General features: G+C 44.7%; 1 protein-coding gene and 1 long non-coding RNA gene across 3 annotated transcripts in view; both read left to right on the top strand.

Annotated features, from left to right (window-relative positions):
- The first annotated feature begins 248 nt into the window (after nucleotides 1-248).
- On the top strand, nucleotides 249-2,473 carry LOC128411052 (uncharacterized). The gene is made up of 2 exons (XR_008329677.1): nucleotides 249-1,294; nucleotides 1,488-2,473. It is a non-coding gene; the product is annotated as an uncharacterized LOC128411052 (long non-coding RNA).
- A 12,243-nt stretch (nucleotides 2,474-14,716) lies between these two features.
- The window catches only part of COQ8A (coenzyme Q8A), a 61,782-nt gene continuing 54,578 nt past the window's right edge, over nucleotides 14,717-21,920 (top strand). The window contains exon 1 of one of the 2 annotated variants that reach the window (XM_053383015.1): nucleotides 14,717-14,848. The gene's annotated coding sequence lies outside the window, so the exon portion shown is untranslated. Of the gene's footprint in view, nucleotides 14,864-21,920 lie in introns of both variants that reach the window. The other variant, XM_053383016.1, reaches the window with a different exon arrangement.

The following is a 21,920-nucleotide window of genomic DNA, read 5'->3' as shown; positions in this document are numbered from 1 at the left end:
CACAAAATCAACATCTTTGTAAGACCCAATGGTTTTTGTAGCACTGGTCAATGTGAGCAAGCGGATCAAAAATAAAAATTGAGCTGTAGGGCCTTCGGTAGCAATGGGGAGCCCGTGGCCCTCCAAATATTGTTGGGGTGCCAGCTCTCATCATTCCTAACCATTGGCCAAGCTGGCTGGGGCTGATGGGAACTGGGAGTCCATTCAATATCTGGAGGGGACCAGCAGTCCCCACCCCGGTGTACAGCATACTTTTAGATCCTCTAGCAGAGGGCCCAACTTTAAGTGGAGGCAAGTTATAAATAACAGGGGGGTTAGTTGCCCTGTTGCTTCCCTCATACTTGAATTGGCAATCAGGCCAAAAAGCAGCTCACATACAGCCTCTTGCTTTGCACTGCTCAGGAATGATTTGGGGAGAAGCCACTGATTGAGGCCAGGCAAACTTCTTTCAGCTGTGTGGGGTGTGTGTTAAATGACTAACTTGGAAATGCTATGAAAATATTTAATGTAAGAGTGAACTATTTGGGGAATAATGTTTGTATCAAAACACAGGGATGAGATTTGAATCTGGTGTGCACATTAATCTAAATGAGAAACAGTTGGTGCTCAAAATATTCAAGACTTTTGCCCCGCAAATAGTTTACTTCTAACTTGGACTTCCTCCCAGGGACATTGGTTGTTTTAAGGTTTTGGTTTTTATTTTAAATCTGATCTGCTTTGCTTCCAAATATCCCCTTCTAAGAACAACGCAACTTATGTGATTTATCTGCCTAAGCAAAAGAAATAGCCTAATGAAGGAAAAGGGACTGAGAAGGGTCAAGGGGAGGATCCAGTGTAAGAGACATTGAAGTGCAGCAGCTCCCATTGATTTCGAGTTTGGATGCTTGATGAATTGGATTTGTGTGGATTCAATTCAACTTGAGCTGATCTGAACCTTCCTTTGGAATTTAGAATGTGATTTGTTCTTCTCAAATTTTTGCAATGCAGTTCATAGCTCAAAAAGCTTACCAAAATGTGTTTTTAACATTTTTTATTTTAGGATGAAATGCATACATTTGGGCAGAATATGTGTACGCTTGCTCTTTTGTGTTCAATTCAGTGTTGGTTTTTCTTTATAAATCTAAATGATAATTTGTAAAGGTGTACATTAATGCAGAAATGGGACCGAACAGACTTATGAATGAATATGTGTAAAAGTGACACGGACTGTTCGTCCCTAGCTTCAGTGGGCTTGAGCAACAGGATTGCTTTATAGGTTGTGCCTGAAGTTTCCTTCTGTGAACCCTCTAAAACAGTGGCGTAGCGTGGGGGGTGCAGGGGGGGCCGGCCGCACCGGGCGCAACATCTGGGGGGGCGCTCGCACTCGCAGCTCTCTGCCCCTACCTGGCTCGAGTGCTAAAATCCACGGGTTAGGGGGCGCAAATTACTTGCCTTGCCCCGGGTGCTGACAACCCACGCTACGCCACTGCTCTAAAAACTATATCAAGATTAAGTTTCAACCATTTTTATTTCCAAAACATATTTTAAATTGCTTACTTTTGAAAAGCCTATTAATTACATAGTAATATATTGATGAATGTTACATTTTTAAGACCGCTTGCAAATCCATACAGTATTTGCTATTCCATTCATATATAAGCTGTTTCAAGGAACTTTGTAGGGGTTTATGTTTTAAAAAATTGATCTACTTTTTTTGTTTATTAAATGAGCTGCTTCTCAATACTCTGGTGCTGCAAACATGAAGGAAGAAGAGTAAGTTGGTCATGAAAATATTTCCATGATTATTTTATGCATTGATTTCAAGATTATGAAGTATATTCATGGGGCTACTTTTGAGCTTTGCCATGTGCAGAGGTATTGAGCTGATGTTTGCTTAATTGGTCTAGATCTCTCTCTATCCCCCCCCTTTTTCTAGACTTGAAGCTGTCTAGCATGTACTGCACTTTTAGGTGCTTTTTGAAATACTCATTAATGCACCTGTCAACTGTAGCAAGGTAGCAAATATTTTGTGGACTAGAGAAATCTTAATCACATATATGGTATGCACAAGCCAGAACTATTAACTTTCAAAATGTGGACTGATTTATCCCGCAATGATTTATTGACTTCAATCGGATTTTCTGATTATTCTTGGAACTGGAATTGAAATGAATAGCGATTGCATGGCAGATCTCTTTCCCTTTTATAATGGTTCTGATTTTCTTCATTAAATTTTTATACAGTTTTGCATGGATGATCAGGGGGTGGGCCAACAGGAAAGAATTCCACCTGAAATCTCTTTGAATGTAATTCTAGCAGATTAATTCTTGTCCTGGGACGTGTGTGTGGCTGTATGTCTGTGTATTTGGTGAAAGGGAAACAAATATACTGCATATATACAGGAAATGCTTCTAGCTACATTAGGAAAACAACAGCAACCCTGTGTACTTACTGCAAATGCAATGTATACAATAAAAATTATCCTTACGAGGCAGCACTATTTTTTTTAAGTGATTTACTTTCTGAAATACATCTCTCATGTTATCTGAATAAAAGTTGTAAAGAAGGTGTAGGAATTCTCTGATCATCTGCCAAAAGTTTCTCTCTCTCATTGAGCCTCTAGCAACAAACTGAATCTGTGGCCAGCAAGAAATTTCCCCTCTTTTGAATAAAGTAAGACAGTTGTTGTTCTCCATTCCACAAGATCAGTAGAATGAGATTTTTGTAGTTGGCCACCAGAGGGCAGTGTAACAGTAGTGGATGTTTCTTCTCGGTGCTCGATATGTAATATGTCAGATTTGTGTAGTACATTTTGAGCCTGAAAACATTTCACATGTATCTCAGAAACCCTTGGGGGTAGCCAACACAGTGCCCTCTAGATGTTGGGTTTCATCTCCCATCATTATCAACCATTGGAGATGCTGGCTGGGGCAGATTGGAGCTGTAGCCCAACAACATCTGGAAGGGCACCACCAAGTTGGTGACCCCATCTTGCGACAACTCCCTCAAGCAGATTGGTGCTAGACTCCTATTTCATTTGGATAGGAATGAACATCAAGAAAAGGCTGGGGCAAGAGTGATCGTGTTTGTTTCAAGTTAAAACAACCCGCCATTAGTAACAATCCAAAGCAGAGTGTCACAGAGATGGGTGGAAAGCACAGAGAATTGATGAAACAGCTAAGAGAACCCTGCACTGCCGATAGCATAAAGCTAAATAACCACACATAGCATGACGAAAGCAACAAAGATGGTGGCCAAGGTATGTATGGTACATGCACACTGACAACTGGACTAGAAAAGGGGAAGTATTGTAGAAGGAAAGAACAAATGCTGAAGAACTGCAAGTCCATAAGAAATTGCTCCTTGGGTAGAACATGAGACTCTTAATCTCAAGGTTGTGGGTTCAAGCCCAGTGTTGGGCAAAAGATTCCTGCATTGCAGGTGGTTGGGCGCTCTCCATAAGCCTACACCTGCACACATTTTTCATTGGCTTGCTTGCCTACCGCCATACAAGAGGAATTTACATCTGCTTTAATCCATTGAGTAGCCTCCCCTAGGGAATGTACCAGTAATTCTTGCTTCCTCTCCTCACACGTAATCTATTCCTTCTCCCTTTGGCTTTCTGAAGGCCCTCAAATGTTATTCTAGTCCAGATCTGCGTCCCCTCCAAGGAATGAGAAGAGGTGGTTGGAACTGAAGACAACTGAGTACCAGTGGGCTGTTTATCTTCCTGCCACATACCAGCAGGGGAGATAACAACAATTACAGCCTGTACAAATGTGGGCACAGTGTGCCTGCCTCTCTGAAGGTATCAATGCTCCACGCTATTTATGGTATGATATAAAGAGAGATATAAATAAACAGAGCCTCTGAAGTGATGGCAGCTGGAGGCATTTATATGCAGGCCTCTCTGAGCCAGGTAAAGTATTGGGACAACTGGGCTGGAACTTTCCTCAGACTTAGCAAGGCTTGAAGTCAGTGTGGATGGACTGGCAACACAGAAGGATATCTTGGGATAAGGGACACGTCAGCCTGGGGCAAATGAGGTAACCCAGCAATGCTATGATAGGTTTCTTCTTCCTATGTCATAGCCTATTTATAGTGAACAGTCTGCAGGGCCCTGTTGGGTTAAAAGGCAGCATATACATTTTAAACAATGTGTAAGCAAGACAACGGATCCCTCTAGAATTCCTAAAGGATGAACTTCATGTTTCTGAAGCATGTATTAGGCAACAACTACGTAGTTCTACCAAGTTCAGCAGATTCTCAATCCCAGTTCATATATCCTCCAGCCGTGTAAATCATAACAGTTTCTCACTTAGAAAAGAGTTGAATAACACATCTAAATTATCCATATTTATTTCCTAGGTTTTTTGTTTTTTTTAGTCCTCTGTGCTACTCTCCACTAGATTTCTCGACCGGCCTCCCTTTATTCATCTATTGAAAACAAGAACACCATTTTTAAAAATTATATCCCATGCTACAAAAAAGATTATTCAAGGATGTTTTTACAACACAACCCCTTCAAAATATAACCAACAGAGGTACAATAATATAAAAACTAATAATGGCAAAACAGCATCTTAATTTCTTCAATCATTAATTTAATTTATACTAATTCCTTCTCACCCTTTAACCCCCTTACATTTTGGAAAGGAAAGCATGCCCTAAGCCACCATTTCTGATCAGACCAGGAAGAAAACATCCAAGACTCCAAAAAGCATCTAAAAGTGCCTCATTCCTCACCACATGCTGTAGGGAAAAGGGAGCTGCAGGTACCACCATTGGCTCCCGCATGTTTGTTTGTTTTTCCTACCAAGGAGTAGAAAACCTGTGGCTCTGCAGACATTGTTGAGTCACAGGCATCAGCATGCATTAGCTGTGATTCCTACACTGCAGAAAATTGGACTAGATTACCCTTAGGGTACCTTCCAGTCTTAAGATTCTCTGATTTTAAAGCACTCTTATACCACTTTAAGTCACGGAGAATCCTAGGAACCATTGTTTGTTAAAGGTGTTGGCCTCACAGAGCTATAATTCCTATATTATATATCATTTCTAGCAACCTTAGCAAGCTACAGTTCCCAGGAATGTCCACTTCTGTACTGTTAAAGTGGGGTGTTTTAAATGTATGTTGAGTGGCTGTAGCCTAAATTCTTTTGAACTACATGTCCCATCAGCCCCAGCCAGCACAACCAATAGCCAGGAATGATAGAAAATGTAGTTCAACAACAACTGGAGGGCTACAGGTTCCTTAGCCTTGCAGTAACACAAACTGTAGCTTAACCCAGTTTTTAGCAGTTTCTGTTTTATCTGTAAAGCTGCCTTGAGTCATGGTGGCACACATGAATTTCTGATGATCTGGAAGTACAGACGTGAATGTCCTTAGTTCGCCATTGGGTTGAACAAGGTTTTACTGTATTGAAACGTGCAAGGTTTTCCCAGCATGTATGCAAGTAGATGTGCACATTCAGATCTTCCCAGCATCCTAATTCATATAAATGATGTGTCAGTCAGCTGCAGGCAAAAGGGCAACTGTCTCACACCCCTGCTGATTCATGCCACACACACAGTGCAGATTCATAGATTCCATTGTGCCCAATATGTATTTTCTTTATTTAAAAATAAGGTCTTATTAACTTCCAGGTCACAATAAGCTAAACGTAGCTTACACCAGCTTGAAATGCAAAATCTGCCAGAAATAGTAGTGGCAGGCCAGGGATTTAAATGCCCGAATGACCAACTCCTCTGATTTCTTTGATATTTTAAAACCATACTATTATAGGGTCATCTAATAGTCCAACCCTTTGCAATGCAGGCATTGATCACAATCAGTGGATCTTTGGGATAAAAAAACCAATTACAGCAGAATATTTTGTATCTGCGTGTGGCTTCTGGGCACAGGCATGTATCAAATGTTTCACAAGGCTTCTGCAGCACTTTGTTCAAAGTTCATACCAAGTCCAAACCAGGGGTGGGGAGAAGATTTACTTAGCATGTTAATAACCAATTTAGTATTTAGTAGTTTTGTGGATGCAAAAAACTACAACACAACTGGCAATTTGATGAGCAGCTGGGGTGGAGTGGGGAGAATCTGGACGAATTTCCTGTTCTGTTAAAGCTGTGTTCAGGCAGGAGTTTATTTTGGGGTCGGTTCCTCTTCACAACTGGATAGCTCATTCGGTTAGACTAGAGCATGGTCTGATAACACCAAGATTGCAGATTCAATTCCTACATGGGACAGTTGCAGGAGATTGGACTTGGTGATCCTCAGGGTTGCTTCCAACTCTTCAGTTCTATTAAAGGTAAAAGGACCACTGACCATTAGGTCCAGTCGTGGCTGACTCTGGGGTTGCGGCGCTCATCTCGCTTTATTGGCTGAGAGAGCAGCTGTACAGCTTCCGGGTCATGTGACCAGCATGACTAAGCCGCTTCTGGTGAACCAGAGCAGCGCATGGAAACACTGTTTACTTTCCCGCTGGAGCGGTACCTATTTATCTACTTGCACATGACATGCTTTCAAACTGCTAGGTTGGCAGGAGCAGGGACCGAGCAATGGGAGCTCACCCCGTCGCAGGGATTTGAACCGCTGACCTTCTGATCAGCAAGTCCTAGGCTCTGTGGTTTAACCCACAGCACCACCCGCGTCCCAGTTCTATTATTCTACGCATTTACCTGTTTTGCAGCATCTACATGACACTGTTGGCATTAAAATGCCAGCCTGTATCCTCCCTCCCTCCACTTTAATTAGATTTACAATGCTGGGGGGAAATCCAGCAAAACAACAACCACAACTTGTTGCCAGTGCCCCATCTGTGATCTCTGACTGGCCCTTTACAATACGAAGTCCTTGTCTAGAATCCTCCTCAGAGCCAACCAGGTCAAGCTGGATTTATTTTGGAACATACAGATCTAGAGCTCAGCAGAAATGTTGTAGCTGGACAGAAGATTAGAGCTGTGAACTCTTTTTTGACCTTTGATTCCCTCAGGGGGGAAAGTTCAAGGTAAAAGGGGAGGGGGAAAACACCTGCCAAGATTTAGGACTTAGATTGGATTTGCAAAGGTTCTCTCTGGAAGCAACAGCTGTTGGCTTTGTGTCTTCCCCTTCCAAGAAGACTGACTTGTGCTAAAAAAACAGAGAAGTGGACAATATTCTTCAACGTGCAAAAGCAACCACAGTTTCAGTTCTGCTTCCCAAATCTTCGTAGGGTCGACCAGAACCTATTGATGACATATTTTGTCATATTCTGTCAGATGTGGCTTCAAAGGACAGAGCATTTTGCTCAGATTTACTAAGTTCCTTTCCGCATAGTCTTAAACTGTGCTTTAAGTTTATGTGTGTGCTGATTTTACCTCTGCAGCCAATCTATGCTGCAGTGTTGCATCATAAAAAGAGTGGTTCCCTCCTTTGTTGTTGCTTTTGTTTGGTGCAAACTACAGAAATCGCAGGGGCACAGATGAAATCACAGTGGAATAGCTGCAGCCAGAAAACTTTTTTTAAAAAACACACACTGTAAACCTGCATCAAACTCAGATACCTATTCAGGTCTCTTGCACACTCCTTGTCTGCCATACCAGACCAGACCTCCTTGGCAGAATGTATGACTTATTTCAGATATTTGGAACTGCTTATGATTCAGTGTTCTCCCATTGCACCATGCCAATTCATGTTCAAGAGAGCCAAATCATAACAACACCATCATGACTTCTCACCATCATTTGGCCAGCAATTCACCCCAACATTCGAACCATTTGGAAGTTTCTGCTCTTAATTCATTAGCTGCCTAATGCCATAGTTGTCATCATCAGATAAACTTAATTAGGACTAGTCTAAATACCACTATGCAGTCCAGTAATTAGAGCTCCCCTTTCTCTTTTTATTCAGCTGCCAGCATACTTAAGAACTTGTGACCTTGATCAAATCAGTTTGTGGCCAACTCATCATAAAACCCAACAGGCTTTCTTTCTCAATAGAACAACCTTTGTAATGCAAAACTTCTGATTCAGCTCATCCCATCCGCTTACTGCTTCTCTCAGCCCACAACCAGCCCCACAATTGCTGCTTTTGATTCATGTTGATAGGAGACCAGGGAAGCAAGCTGTTTTGTTATGATAGGAGAAGGCTCTAGCCATGTGGTCTGTGTGTGTTTCACAGCATGGCCTAGAATTACAGGGCAAGATTTAGCATCCACTCCAAGTGCAGGTGGACTTAGGACTCAGGGTGGGTGCTTTCATATGCGTCAATACAACATCTCTCCCTTGCATGCCTAAGAACAATATGGCACTTCCTCTCTCCTTTATGTTCCAGAAACCACTCATGATAAGGAAAAGAAGAAATACTTCATAGAATAAAAAGATAGGTTCACTTCTATCCCCACCTGTTTTGCAGAGGCACCATGCATCTATGTATAATCCAGCTATTTTGGAAAGCTAGATGGTATTCCAACTCCAAGAAGAGAGCTGATTGATATGGTCTGACTACCTTTCCAAAACCTAGACAGCATCTTAAAAAGCAGAGACATCACCTTGCCAACAAAGGTCCGTATAGTTAAAGCTATGGTTTTCCCAGTAGTGATGTATGGAAGTGAGAGCTGGACCATCAAGAAGGCTGATCGCCGAAGAATTGATGCTTTTGAATTATGGTGCTGGAGGAGACTCTTGAGAGTCCCATGGACTGCAAGAAGATCAAACCTCTCCATTCTTAAGGAAATCAGCCCTGAGTGCTCACTGGAAGGACAGATCCTGAAGCTTAGGCTCCAATACTTTGGCCACCTCATGAGAAGAGAAGACTCCCTGGAAAAGACCCTGATGTTGGGAAAGATGGAGGGCACAAGGAGAAGGGGACGACAGAGGACGAGATGGTTGGACAAACTTCTCGAAACTACCATGCAATTGCTAAAGGCTTCTCTGATAACCTCCCTGACAGGAAGTTGCCAACGCTCTTTGGCAGATTTTGATGAATTTAGCAATGCTGGTGCTAACTCCAGAGTTGGCTTTGGAGCCTGCTCTGAGTTGCACATGTTCAGAGAGAAAGATAACATAGGCATGCAAAACAAAAAGGATCTTACTGGAACCAAGGCACTACACGGATAACTTATGTCATTATTGAGATTTTCTTTGTTTATTTCTGAGCCTGTCCAGTCTAAAATTTAAAAGCAAAACCCACAGGCATCTAATCTAGTAGAAGATATCCTCAACAGAATGTTGGGCTAGGTGGGCCTTTGGCCTGATCCAGCAGGGCTTTTCTTATGTTCGTGGGAACCGTGGGACATATGGAAGGGGGTTTAAGCAGGATCCCACTGGGTTTCTGAGGCGGCATATCCTGCTGCTGCACCTGTCACTGAAGATGCAGCTTGAATATGTTCTGTTTTGCCTCAGGCGGCGAAACAGGGTGGGTCGCCCCTGGATTTAAGCATTTCATTTTGCTCTGAAGTTCTGATGAAAATTGCCTCCTCAGTAACTACCATTAGCCCCAGGGAAGTAGATCCCACTGACAAATGAAGCTTCTCTTCAGGGCTAATAACAGCCCCTGGAATATGTATGGGGCGCCAGTTTAAAACCCTCACTTCGCATCGGGATCCTCATTAGAAGTGGCTATATTTAATAGTTATTTTTAAAAAAACTAAAGATGTAACTTCAAGCAACACATATAGGATCACAGCTAATTTGACTGTTTGTTACCACTTGTATTTCATCAAAATGCCTGTCCCCCTACTCTCCATCACCAGCTGGTCTTCAAATTTGGATCTCATGATGTGTGAGCTATTATGAAAGAAACTCTTCCTCCTCCCACCAGCTTAAGTGGCTATTTATTGTGGTATAGTGCCTGGATCTTTCCCTATGCTTAACAACCACCACCACCACAACAACCACAGGAGGTTTGATCACAGGGAAGGAACATATTTGTCAGTCAGTGTAGCACTTCTGAGTTTGCTGGACCCAAAGGCCTGACATAATATAAGGCGACTTCCTAAATCCCTAAAGTGTTGTTGTTGTTTTTTAATGTATTGGTCATATGTTGAATGTTCTTCAGTTGGATCACAGAATTGTAAAAGGACCCTGAGGATTATCTAGTCCAGCCCCCTGCAATTCAGGAATATGCAGCTTCCCCCATACAGGGATTGAACCTGCAACTTTGGCATCATCAGCACCACACTCTAACCAACTGAGCTATCCAGATATATTGGTTGACTCCAACATCTTGCTGTTGTGTTCTTATTTATGGATTTAAATAAAGGACTTACAAAAAGACTCTCTTTCACTCCAGAAAATCCAGTTCCAACCACCCCAGCCTTGCCTTTAAACAAAAAAACAAAAACACACACAATGTAAACCCTCAGAATTCAACAATGAGTGTAACATTTTAGGACAAGAAATGTTGATGGTACACATTTCAACAGACTGTGTTGCAAAATGCTAAATATGTGAAACCTCCTTGTTTGCTTCCTTTGTCAGCAGGAGATGTGTTTCTGCCCCAGACTTGCTGTGGCTTGTTGCCTTCTTGATCTAGTCTCACTTGTGGTCTCTCTCGTGTCATTCAGTTTGTATTATCTTGGGGTAAAGCATCAGATGCTGAGAATATTGCAAATGCATGGGTGCATCCAATTTGGAAGGAGAATGCATACACATGCAACACATCAGTGAACTGGTGCCTATTGGCACTGGTAGGGCAGAAGACCAGGACCCCTACAGTAGGTAGAGCCAAAGCCCATAACTGGCAAAGACAATAAATCAGGGGTCAGCAACCTTTTTCAGCTGTGGGCCGGTCCACTGTCCCTCAGACCTTGTGGGGGGCTGGACTATGTTTTGAAAAAATATATGAACAGATTCCTATGCTCCACAAATAACCCAGAGATGCATTTTAAATAAAAGCACACATTCTACTCATGTAAAAACACACTGATTCCCAGACCATCCGCGGGCCGGATTTAGAAAGCGATTGGGCCGGATCCGGCCCCCGGGCCTTAGGTTGCCATCCTCCTTCCTGTTGAGGTCTGCAAGTGGTTATGCTGAGACAAAGAAGATGCTCACGGCCAGTGCCATCCCCTGGGCTGGTTCTTTGGGAGAAGGCAGGCACCTGGGACGCGGGTGGCGCTGTGGGTTAAACCACAGAGCCTAGGGCTTGCAGATCGGAAGGTCAGCAGTTCAGCAGTTCAGGTAAGAAGGTCAACGGGTGAGTTCCCGTTGCTCGATCCCTGCTCCTGCCAACCTAGCAGTTCAAAAGCACATCAAAGTGCAAGTAGATAAATAGGTACTGCTCCGGCGGGAAGGTAAATAGCGTTTCCATGCGCTGCTCTGGTTCGCCAGAAGCAGCTTAGTCATGCTGGCCACATGCTGTATGTCGGCTCCCTTGGCCAATAAAGTGAGATGAGCGCCGCAACCCCAGAATCGTCCGCAACTGGACCTAATGGTCAGGGGTCCCTTTACCTTTACCTTCAGGCACCTGGGGCTGGTTGAAGTCACTTTGAGTTCACCTTCTTGAAAAAAGTAAGCAAGCAAGCAAGCAAGCAAGCAAGCAAGCAAACAAACAAACAAACAAATAAATGGTATGAAAATCCAAATAGGAGAGCTGCATCAATTGAATTGGGAATTGTTGGATTTAGGGAAAGCAGTAGTTGGAGGAGGGGGGCCTCATGGATGAGGGGGAATTAAAGTATATACAAGGGGTTCACTATCCACATTAAGCCAAGGTATGGATAGGGCCCTTTGACAGCCTTCTCCATGAATTGGTCTAATCCTCTTTCAAAGCTACCGAAGTTGGTGATCATCACTGCCTCCTATGACAGCAAGTTCCATAGTTTAACTATGCACTGTGTAAATATTGTTTTCTCTGACCTGAATCTTCCAGCTTCCTTGGATGTCCATGAGTTCTGGCATCATGGAGAGACGGAGAAAAGCTTTATTATTATTATCATGAATTATCAGTAATGTTCCATCTCAGAAACCATTTCCCTGATTTGCTTGGGACCTGCTGGGAATTATTTCTGGTAACAAGTTCATGCCAAGCTTGACTGTTCAAGTATGACATTTGTAAAAAAATAACTTTATGGAAAAACGAACCAGTGCTTTAGTACATGAGATGGACCAATTAAATCTGCAATCCTCAAATAATATATTCCCCAAAGATATGTGGGACTACTCTTTGTGCAAGTAGTCTCAAGCCTGATGCTGTACAAATGAACATCCAGCTGTTGAAACTCAGCCGTCAGGGTAAATGATCTTATGAACAAAGACAATACAAAGCTAAAGTCCAAATTCAACACACCAAAAGGTTAAGAAAAATATCCACTTAAAACAAGATGTCTGAATAATATTGATTCCAGCTGGGAGAAAAGAAAACCATTCAGCTATATAAAATACTGGAAATTAACTTCAAAAACCCTGACATGCAGCTCTGTGGATACAGAGACAGATGGGGGAACATGGTATTTAAAGCTGATCTTTCTGAATGAAAGTTCTTTATGAAGTATGTTTAACCTATTGCTCTACAAATATTCCACTTAACACATGCATATCACACATACACAGAAAGATTGACAGAGGTGCATGACAACTCTCTATGGTTTGTTGTTATTTCTAGGCTGCAATCCTAAACCAACTTACTTGGGTGTAAGCCCTGCTGAGTTCAAAGGGGCTTCCTTATGAGTAGACATGTATAGCATTGTACTGCAAAAATGTAAATGTTTGAATATTATTAAATACAAACAGTTTGAGATACAATGGCTTCTTGGATGTATATTTATATTCAATCACAAAGGAATACAAACCGATATAACTGTAGGGAGAAGACACAACTGCTCTGAGGTCATAAGCAAATTCCTTGTGTTTACAGGTATTCTATAATAAAAGAGCAAATACACAAATACATTGTCCAACTTCTTATAATTCTAGCATATCGCTCCACAGCTTGCCATGTGTTTGTGGCAGTTTTCTCATTTGGTTGTCTCTTCTCATTTGGAAAATGAGAATATGCCAACCTGCATAAAAAGAGTTGGGGTCTGCAGTCATTTTAGCTACTTTGACTGGGCATATCAATTTATCTGCTAATGCAGGCATAGGCTAACTCGGCCCTCCAGATGTTTTGGGACTACAACTCCCATTATCCCTGACCACTGGTCTGTCCAAACATGTCTATACTGTGCATCAGCTGAGAGTCTTTCAAGTGTTCACCAACATCACACCTTTTTAAGCCTGGCAGCAACCAAGAGGAAAGTTAGTAGTTCCTTACAGTGTTTGCTGATTAGTCTTTTTATTTTATATTATATTTTCTAATTTATTTAGCTAGCTAACTGCCCATCTGAGTGGGTTAACCCAGCCACTCTGGGCGGCTTACAAATCTACTCCCACCAGCCTACACCTGTGTGTGTGTACGTGCAGCTAGGGATTACACTTCAAGCATCTAATGAAGTGGATTCTGGTCCACAAAAGCACATGCTATTATACAATTATTTAAGGTGCCACAAGACTGTTTTATTTCAGAGAAGAGAGAAGGGCAAGGATCAAAACATCCCTTTGAGCTTCCCTTTGGGGATAAGACTGAGATACAAATGTAACAAATAAAATTAAAGTGTCCACTTTTATTTAGCTGTTGCAATTGTCAACATGCTTTCTGTTTTAAACATGAATTCAGAAGCAGGGTGTTTGATAGCCCCAATAGCAGAGACCCAAACGAACAATGCAATCTTGACTTCATGTTTACTCAGAAGTAAGTCCTACTGAATTCAGTGGGTCTTGCTTCCAGGTAAGTAGGGTCAGGATTGCAGCCTTATTTTATTGGCTGTCTGCTCTAAGAGTAAATAATTGGCAAGTGTGGCAGAGAACTGGGAATTCTAGGTCAGGGGCTGCATACTTTGGTGGCCAGCACGCTGGATGTCAAGCAGGGAAACTGATATTTGCTTCTTTCTGTGTGGCTATTTGTTTACGCTTCTCTGCGAAATGGTAAGGCTATGAAAACGAAGGGACTGCCAAGTCACTTTGTATACTTTTAAGCCATTAGTTGCAACATACATTTTTAACCCTTTTTGAAGTAACAAAAGGAGTATCCTAAAAAAAGAGATTTAAAACCCAGCAACCTTTTATCTTTGCCTTTTCGCGCCACACCATTTCTCTTGCAAATTATCCGCCCTGCAGTTAACCCCATTAACACAGGAAACTTCCAAGCGTCTCCCCCCTTCCTTGTACCAACAAGCATTGCACTGAAATGCCCTGTGCAGATACGTGCAGGGAGACACGTAACTTCAGGGTGGCAGACAGGAGCTTTTGGGAAGGCGGCCTTTGTTAGACAGGGAGTCCGGGAACCCCAGCTTTGTCCGAGGGCGGGGACGATGCAGCACAACCCCGGGGGGGGGGAGGAAAGACGCGCACGGCGGCAACAGGAACGTGCCCCGCTGCACATGCACATGCACCGACCCTCCTCCTTCTCTCCGGGTCCATGCCCAGCCCTCCCGCCACCGCGTCGAGCGAGCAGCGCAACAAGGACGGGATGTGCGAGAGGCGGCGGGAGGGAACGGACGAGAGGACACGCCGCCTCGGGATTGGCGGAAGCTCCGTCCGCCCCGGCTTCCCATTGGCCAGAGCGCGGGCCCCACGAGCCGAACACGCTCCCGGCGGCTTGGCAACCTCGGCTCTCGCGCTAATCCCCGGGCAGGGGAGGGCGGTGGTTTCGGCAGAGCCAATAGGCGCGCCAGGGGCGGAGCCTGGCCGCGGGGGTCTCCAGCCGACGGTGCGGGAAGGGGGGGGGGAGGGGAACGCGAGTTGGTAAACAAGCTCGCGCACCTCGTGGTGCTGCGGGGCGGAGGCGAGCGGAGTCGCCGAGTGGGCACGACGCTGTTGCTGCTGCTGCTGCTGCGAAGCTCTCCTGCCCGGGGAGGTAAGCGAGCGAGGGGTACATCGGGGAGCGGCCCCCTTGCATTTTGCATGGCGGGTGGGGGAGAGGGGGAGCGGGGCGGGGCGGGGCGCGCTTGCGCCAGCGGGGAAAGGTGGGAGCCCAGTTTTTCCTCAGCGCAGCGCCCGTCCCCATGCACGAGGCCCAAAAAATGATGGGGGGGGGAGCCCTTTCCAGTGGGCGACCTCTCCCTCTAAGCCAGAGGTCAGCAAACTTTTTCAGCAGTGGGCCAGTCCACTGTCCCTCAGACCTTGTGGGGGGCCGGACTATATTTTGGAAAATATAATGAATTCCTATGCCCCACAAGTAAACCAGAGATGCATTTTAAATAAAAGGACACCTTCTGCTCATGTAAAAACACGCTGATTTCCGGAATGTCCGCGGGCCGGATTGAGGAGGCGACTGGGCCGAATCCGGCCCCCGGGCCTTAGTTTGCCTATCCATGCGCGCACCCCTCCCCGCGCAAAGGTTGGGAGGGATCCCGGCGGGGAGACCTTAAGTGGCGCCGGGCCAGATGTGGGGAGGCTTTCGGCTCCCTTTTGCAGCCGCGCTCCGAGTCGCCCTCTCAAGTGCTTGCGGGTGGGCGAAGCGAGCGGGACGACCCCGGGGCTGCACGTCGGTGCCGCTGCCGCTAACGGGGAGTGGAAGGGCCGCAGCTCGCGCCGGACACGGTCTTTGCAGCGCCGGAGCTGGAAACGGGAGGCGTGGCGCTCTTTCCTGCTTTTCTGGTCCGTGGGGCGGCAGCAGCAGGAGCTGCTGCAACCCCCATCCGTGTACCTTGTATTTGTTAATGTCCATCATCCCAATCTGAAGCCCTTCCCCAAATCTCCCCAGGCCTGCTCTTTTCTTTTTATTGGACGGCGTTTTTCACTGTTAAAATATATGTAGCGTATTTCAAATTGTCTGGTTGTCAGATGGAAGGGCTCGGTCTGAAACCATTTTACTCCCGCCAAGGAAATGCTTAGAAAGCGTCGATAGAAACAAAGGCGGCAAAACCACTAGATCTGGAGGATTCAAGCTGTGCAGGCCAGTAAGTAGGGGCGGGGAGAGAGGAGGAAATTCTCTTTTGAAGTCCCCTTCCAGAAAACTATTAGTTTGATTTTCAGAAGCCACATGCTATGTGGCAGGCGATCCTGAATGCAAAAAGTAGCTAAATTTCCCCCCATAAACATATGGAACCATTTTTCCTTGCTAGATTAGGTTTCTTAATTTTTTATGCATTCCTTTCCACCAAAAAGGCCACAAAGTGATTGCAACTAAAGTAAAAATGCTATAGTAAACTCACATAAATGTTACTGTAAATAAATTTAATCATACAATATATTATTATAGTACAATATAGTAATAATGATTATATCAAATGTCCTGATGATGTCCAAATGACCTTGAAAACAAAAATGTATTTGTCACAGGCCTCCTTAAACAGTGGGCCTTCTTAAACAGAGGCTACTTCCATAAACAGGGCCTACTTCAGAGAAGGCCCATTTTCTTGTCACCCTCCAGTTGTGGAGGTGGCATGTAGAGAAGAGCTTCAGATAATAACCTCTGGGTCCTGGCAGGTTCATATGCGGAAAGGTGGTCTTTTAGATATAGCGGACCCGAATTGTATAAGGCTTTAAAGGTCATAACCAGCAATTGGTCCCAGAAACAAATTGGCAGCCAACACAGTTGGGTCAGAACCAGTGTTACATGTTTCCATCTTTATGTTTTGGTTAACAATTTACCTTTGCTAAGTAGTCCTGCACTAGCTGTAGCTTCTGACCTGTCTTCAAAGGCAATCCCACATACAGTGCATTGCAGTAGTCTAATCAGAGCGTAGACAACTGAAACCAGGTTATCCCTGTCCAGGTAGGGTTGCAACTGTGCTACTGGTCAAAGTTGCTAGAAGGCATTTTGTGCCACTGAACTCGCTTGTGCTTCCACTGATGGTGTTGGATACAGAAGTATCCCCAAGCTGCACACCTGCTTCTGTGATTCTTCAAGTGGAGTGTGACCACATCTATCCAGAGCAGCGTGCATTCCACTAGTGCCATCCTTTCTCACTTCTGGCCTCTCCCACTCCCCCAACTTCCCACAATTTTATTTGGGTTGTTCCCCCACCCCCATTACTTGAGTGTTACAGGTTTGAATTTGCCAGCTGTCTCTGCGCAACATGTCCATCTTGAGCCAGAAGATAATATGCACTAAGGCAATCCTCTTTCCAGTCAGCCCGATTAACCTTGCCTTGCTCCTGAGGTGAGCCAGCTCTGTACCATTGACCTAGAGCTGCTTGTATAGCACAACCCTAAATCCTCTGCATTGCAAAAAGCCTCAGGTAGAAAAATGAAAGGTTTCTTTTGGTATATTGAATAAACATATTGAGAGTATACTTAATAAATGTAGTGCGAACACAGCATAATTTCCCATTGCATTGAGAAGAAGTGAAGAAAAGCACTATTTACCTGCTGTGTATTAGCGGCAATGAGATGGTGACAACGTTTTAAGTGAGTGACGTCAGTGTTTAATGCACCTGCTGTGTAGGTTGTGGTTCTTGCCGGTTACCTGATGTACACAGTGTGTCTGCTTGTATTCCAGACCCGGTGAATTGGTGTTGCTTCCAGTGATTAGGGTAAATGCGAACATCTAAAGGGCTGTGATTCATATTTTTCTGTGTTTGTTGTGGATATAGCTCTCTCACCGATGCTCTCTTGATCTGCTTAATACTTGGTATCCCCCTTCTTGCAAATCCTGCATTCTGTCACTTGAGCAAGTGAAAGGGAAGAGGGAGGGGACTTAATTTGTCTCAGGTGTTCATAAGAGCTTAGGAAGAGTCCTACTGGATCAGGCCAATGGCACATTTAGTCTAGCATCCAGTTTTCACATTGGCCTGCCAGATGCCCATGGGAAGCTTGCAAGCAGTATATAGTTCATTAGCCAGAGGAATTGAAAACTTCCCTTAACTGCATGTGCACAGACCTTGGCTCTACTATGACCAGCCTTGCAGATAAGTGTGCAGAAATGACTATTGCACAAACATCTTACTACCTGTCCCAGATGTGTTTGTGGCATAAATCGACTGCATAGAGGAAAAAGATCCTAACAAAGGAAAAACCTGCCTGTCTGATGATCACCTGGAGGCAAGGGTGTTGCTAGGTACTTCAAAGACTTTGGTCACAGACTTGCGCTTGCCTCTGGGAGAATTTAGTTGGCTGGCTGAGTGTTTTTTATTGACTTGGTAGTCTTAGGTGTAACTTGCCCTCTAAAGACATGTTTATAAACAATAAAATGAAACAAAGCAACAACTCTTAAATCCCTTCTTCCAGTACAAAAACAACAGCAATAAAGATAGCATTATCCTATATAGTTACTTTACAGCAGCAAACAGTTGAACAGTAGATGCTTGCTGACATAAAAACATTTTTGGAGCAGCTGGCCAGGTCTCTGAGGCTAATCTTAAAGCTCTGGCAGGCTTCTTAGAGGGGAAAGTACATAGTTCTTAAGATAAAATGGAACTTGGAAGACAGAGTTATCTACCATCTTGCTTGGTAGAAGTCAGTGGTTTTGTTTTGTTTTTTAACAGCCTAAGAGGCTAGCCTTTACATGCTTGCCAGGAGAGATTAGGGCTTTTCTCTTCTGCGGCCAACATAGAATCACGTAGAATCATAGAACCCCTGAATTTTGTAGGACTTACTTCTGAGTAGGAATTGCATTGCCCAAATGCAACCTTTATTGGATCAAAAATATAAAGCAGCCTCACCATCTTTGAACTATAACTGCTGGCTGAGGCTGATGGGAGTTGTTGTCTGAAAAATCTGGAGGGAACCTACGGGGGAAATGCGGGGCACAACAACAACCACCGGGTTGGGGAAGGCTGATGTTGAAGTTCATTACTAGAGTCTTACTGTATTGCAGGGGCCAGCAAACATTTTCAGCAGGGGGCCAGTCCACTGTCCCTCAGACCTTGTGGAGGGCTGGACTATATTTGATAAAAAATAATAATGAACGAATTCCTATGCCCCACAAATAACCCAGAGATGCATTTTTAATAAAATGACACATTCTACTCTTCTAAAAACATGCTGATTCCTGCTCCATTCACGGGCTGGATTTAGAAGGCGATGGGGCTGGATCCGGCCCCGGGCCTTAGTTTGCCTTCCCATGCTGTATTGTTCCACCTTTTATGTGATGTGTGCCAAGTTGTAGAACTCTGCTTAACATCACCTTTGTGGAAAGCTGCTTGTGCTCTTAGTTTTTGTTCTAGAGGGAAACCAGATGCTGCTTATTAGTCTTGCAGACTGACAGCAGTTGAACTTTTAAAGTCTTAAGAATTCAGCCTTTCTACTTCATTGATGTTACTACGTTAGATACACATTCACCAGCCACGGGCAGCCAAAGGGGTCTCTCTGTGTCAGAGTTGTGGGGCCTTGGACCCCAGGCTTGAATGCGCCCCTCTAAACATTCCAGTTTTAGAAACTCAGATATATAAGTGAGGCACCAAATGGCTATTTAAACCAGGGCTACAGTCGCCAAAATGGAATGCCTACTTGCCGCTTTGGGGCCAGACGGCTCGAAAGTCATATTTTTCAATACAAGTTTTTGGTTCCTGAGATTTGTTCTCATTGTGCAGATAAAATATAGCAGATAATAATAATTTATTATTATTATTATTATTATTATTATTATTATTATTATTTATTTATTTATACGCTGCCCATCTGGCTGGGCTTCCCCAGCCACTCTGGGCAGCTTCCAACAAAATATTAAAATACAGTAATGCATCAAACATTAATAATAATAATAATAATAATAATAATAATAATAATAATAAATTTTATTTATATCCCGCCCTCCCCAGCCGAAGCTGGGCTCAGGGCGGCTAACAACAATAAAACAGTACAAAAGTACAGCACAAACAACACTCTAAAATCATTCATTATAAAATTAATTAAATTCAAGCCACTGGCCACCATTGGGCCAGAGCTCCACGAAGATTGCCGAAGGAGGGAGTCAGGCTGTGCCCTGGCCAAAGGCCTGGCGGAACAGCTCTGTCTTGCAGGCCCTGCGGAAAGATGTCAAGTCCCGCAGGGCCCTAGTCTCTTGTGACAGAGTGTTCCACCAGGTCGGAGCCACAGCCGAAAAAGCCCTGGCTCTAGTTGAGGCCAGCCTAACTTCTCTGTGGCCTGGGACCTTCAAGATGTTTTTATTTGAAGACCGTAAGTTTCTCTGTGGGGCATACCAGGAGAGGTGGTCCCGTAGGTACGAGGGTCCTAGGCCGTATAGGGCTTTAAAGGTTAAAATCAGCACCTTAAACCTGATCCTGTACTCCACCGGGAGCCAGTGCAGCTGGTATAACACCGGGTGAATGTGATCTCGCAGCGAAGACCCCGTAAGGAGTCTTGCTGCAGCATTCTGCACCCGCTGGAGTTTAAAAGCTTCCCAAAACAGGGCTGCCTTCAGATGTCTTCTAAAAGTCTGGTGGTAGTTGTTCTCTTTGACATCTGGTGGGAGGGCATTCCACAGGGCGGGTGCCACTACCGAGAAGGCCCTCTGCCTGGTTCCCCTTAACTTGGCTTCTCGCAGTGAGGGAACCACCAGAAGGCCCTCACGCTGGACCTCAGTGTCCGGGCTGAACGATGGGGGGGAGATGCTCCTTCAGGTATACTGGGCCGAGGCCGTTTAGGGCTTTAAAGGTCAGCACCAATACTTTGAATTGTGCTCGGAAACGTACTGGGAGCCAATGTAGGTATTTCAAGACCGGTGTTATGTGGTCTCGGCGGCCGCTCCCAGTCACCAGTCTAGCTGCCGCATTCTGGATTAGTTTTAGTTTCTGGGTCACCTTCAAAGGTAGCCCCACATAGAACGCATTGCAGTAGTCCAAGCGAGTGATAACCAGAGCATGCACCACTCTGGCGAGACAGTCCGTAGGCAGATAGGGTCTCAGCATGCGTACCAGATGGAGCTGCTAAACAGCTGCCCTGGACACAGAATTGACCTGCACCTCCATGGATAGCTGCGAGTCCAAAATGACTCCCAGGCTGCGTACCTGGTTCTTCAGGGGCACAGTTACCCCATTCAGGACCAGGGAGTCCTCCATACCCACCCACCCCCTGTCCCCCCAAAACAGTACTTCTGTCTTGTCAGGATTCAACCTCAATCTGTTAGCCACCATCCACCCTCCATAAAATTCCATAGGATGTGTTGCTAGTGTGTGAAAGCAGTCCAGATCCAAACTTCCACATGGTGAAGACATCAGGTGCCATTCTGCTGCTTGGACATCTTCACTTGTTCGCAAGTGGCTGATAGCCAGGTACAAAATGCGCCTGGTGAATTTTGGAACGCTGGAACAGCTCTGTCTGGCTCTCAGGACTTTGACCTACCTACTACTATGGACATGCCCCCCTCTCCTAGGTCAACGCCCTCACTGACCCTACTTGGCACCCTCCATGAGTCTGTTTGCCTGGCTGCCATCGCGTGCTTGAATGGAGGATTAAAAAAGAGTGTGTGAGAATATAGAAAGTAGCCGACTGTACAGAGGTTGAACTTCCATTTCATTACTCCATCCACATTTGCCTGCGGCCTTGCCCACCACTGACATGTGGCCCCTGGAAAGTTGCTCAGAAGAAGACTGTGGCCCTTGGGTTGAAAAGCATTCCTCACACCTGCAGTTTGTGGCCTCATTGATGTGGTTGAAAGGAAAGCAGAGCAATATGTTTGGCACCAACTTGGCTGCAGGGGTTGCTGGAAGGAGGAGTACAGGGACTCCACTCTGGATTGTGTTGGGTCTACTGCTTAGACTTTTCTTCTCCTGAATATATCCCCCAAGGCAGTGGAGGTTTAGGGTCAGAGTTTTTTTCCTCCTAGATGGGCTGCCTTCCCAGGCTGACGAGTCCTGTCTGCCCCTCACTTCAACACCAGCTGCTGGAGACAGAAAGGGGGAGGCCCTCACCTTCCCTTGGTGAGTTTAATCAGAGAGAGACTGCAAAGGTCAGGAAGGCAAAGACAGAACTGTTTCTTTCAGAGGGAGGAAATGATAATGTAGAAGACTGTGGTTTCATGTCTTTAATCTAAGAGACTTCAG

This window comes from Podarcis raffonei, chromosome 3 (genome assembly GCF_027172205.1).
Source record: "Podarcis raffonei isolate rPodRaf1 chromosome 3, rPodRaf1.pri, whole genome shotgun sequence".
Taxonomy (NCBI): Eukaryota; Metazoa; Chordata; class Lepidosauria; order Squamata; family Lacertidae; genus Podarcis; species Podarcis raffonei.
This window is presented reverse-complemented; position numbering and strand designations above follow the sequence as displayed.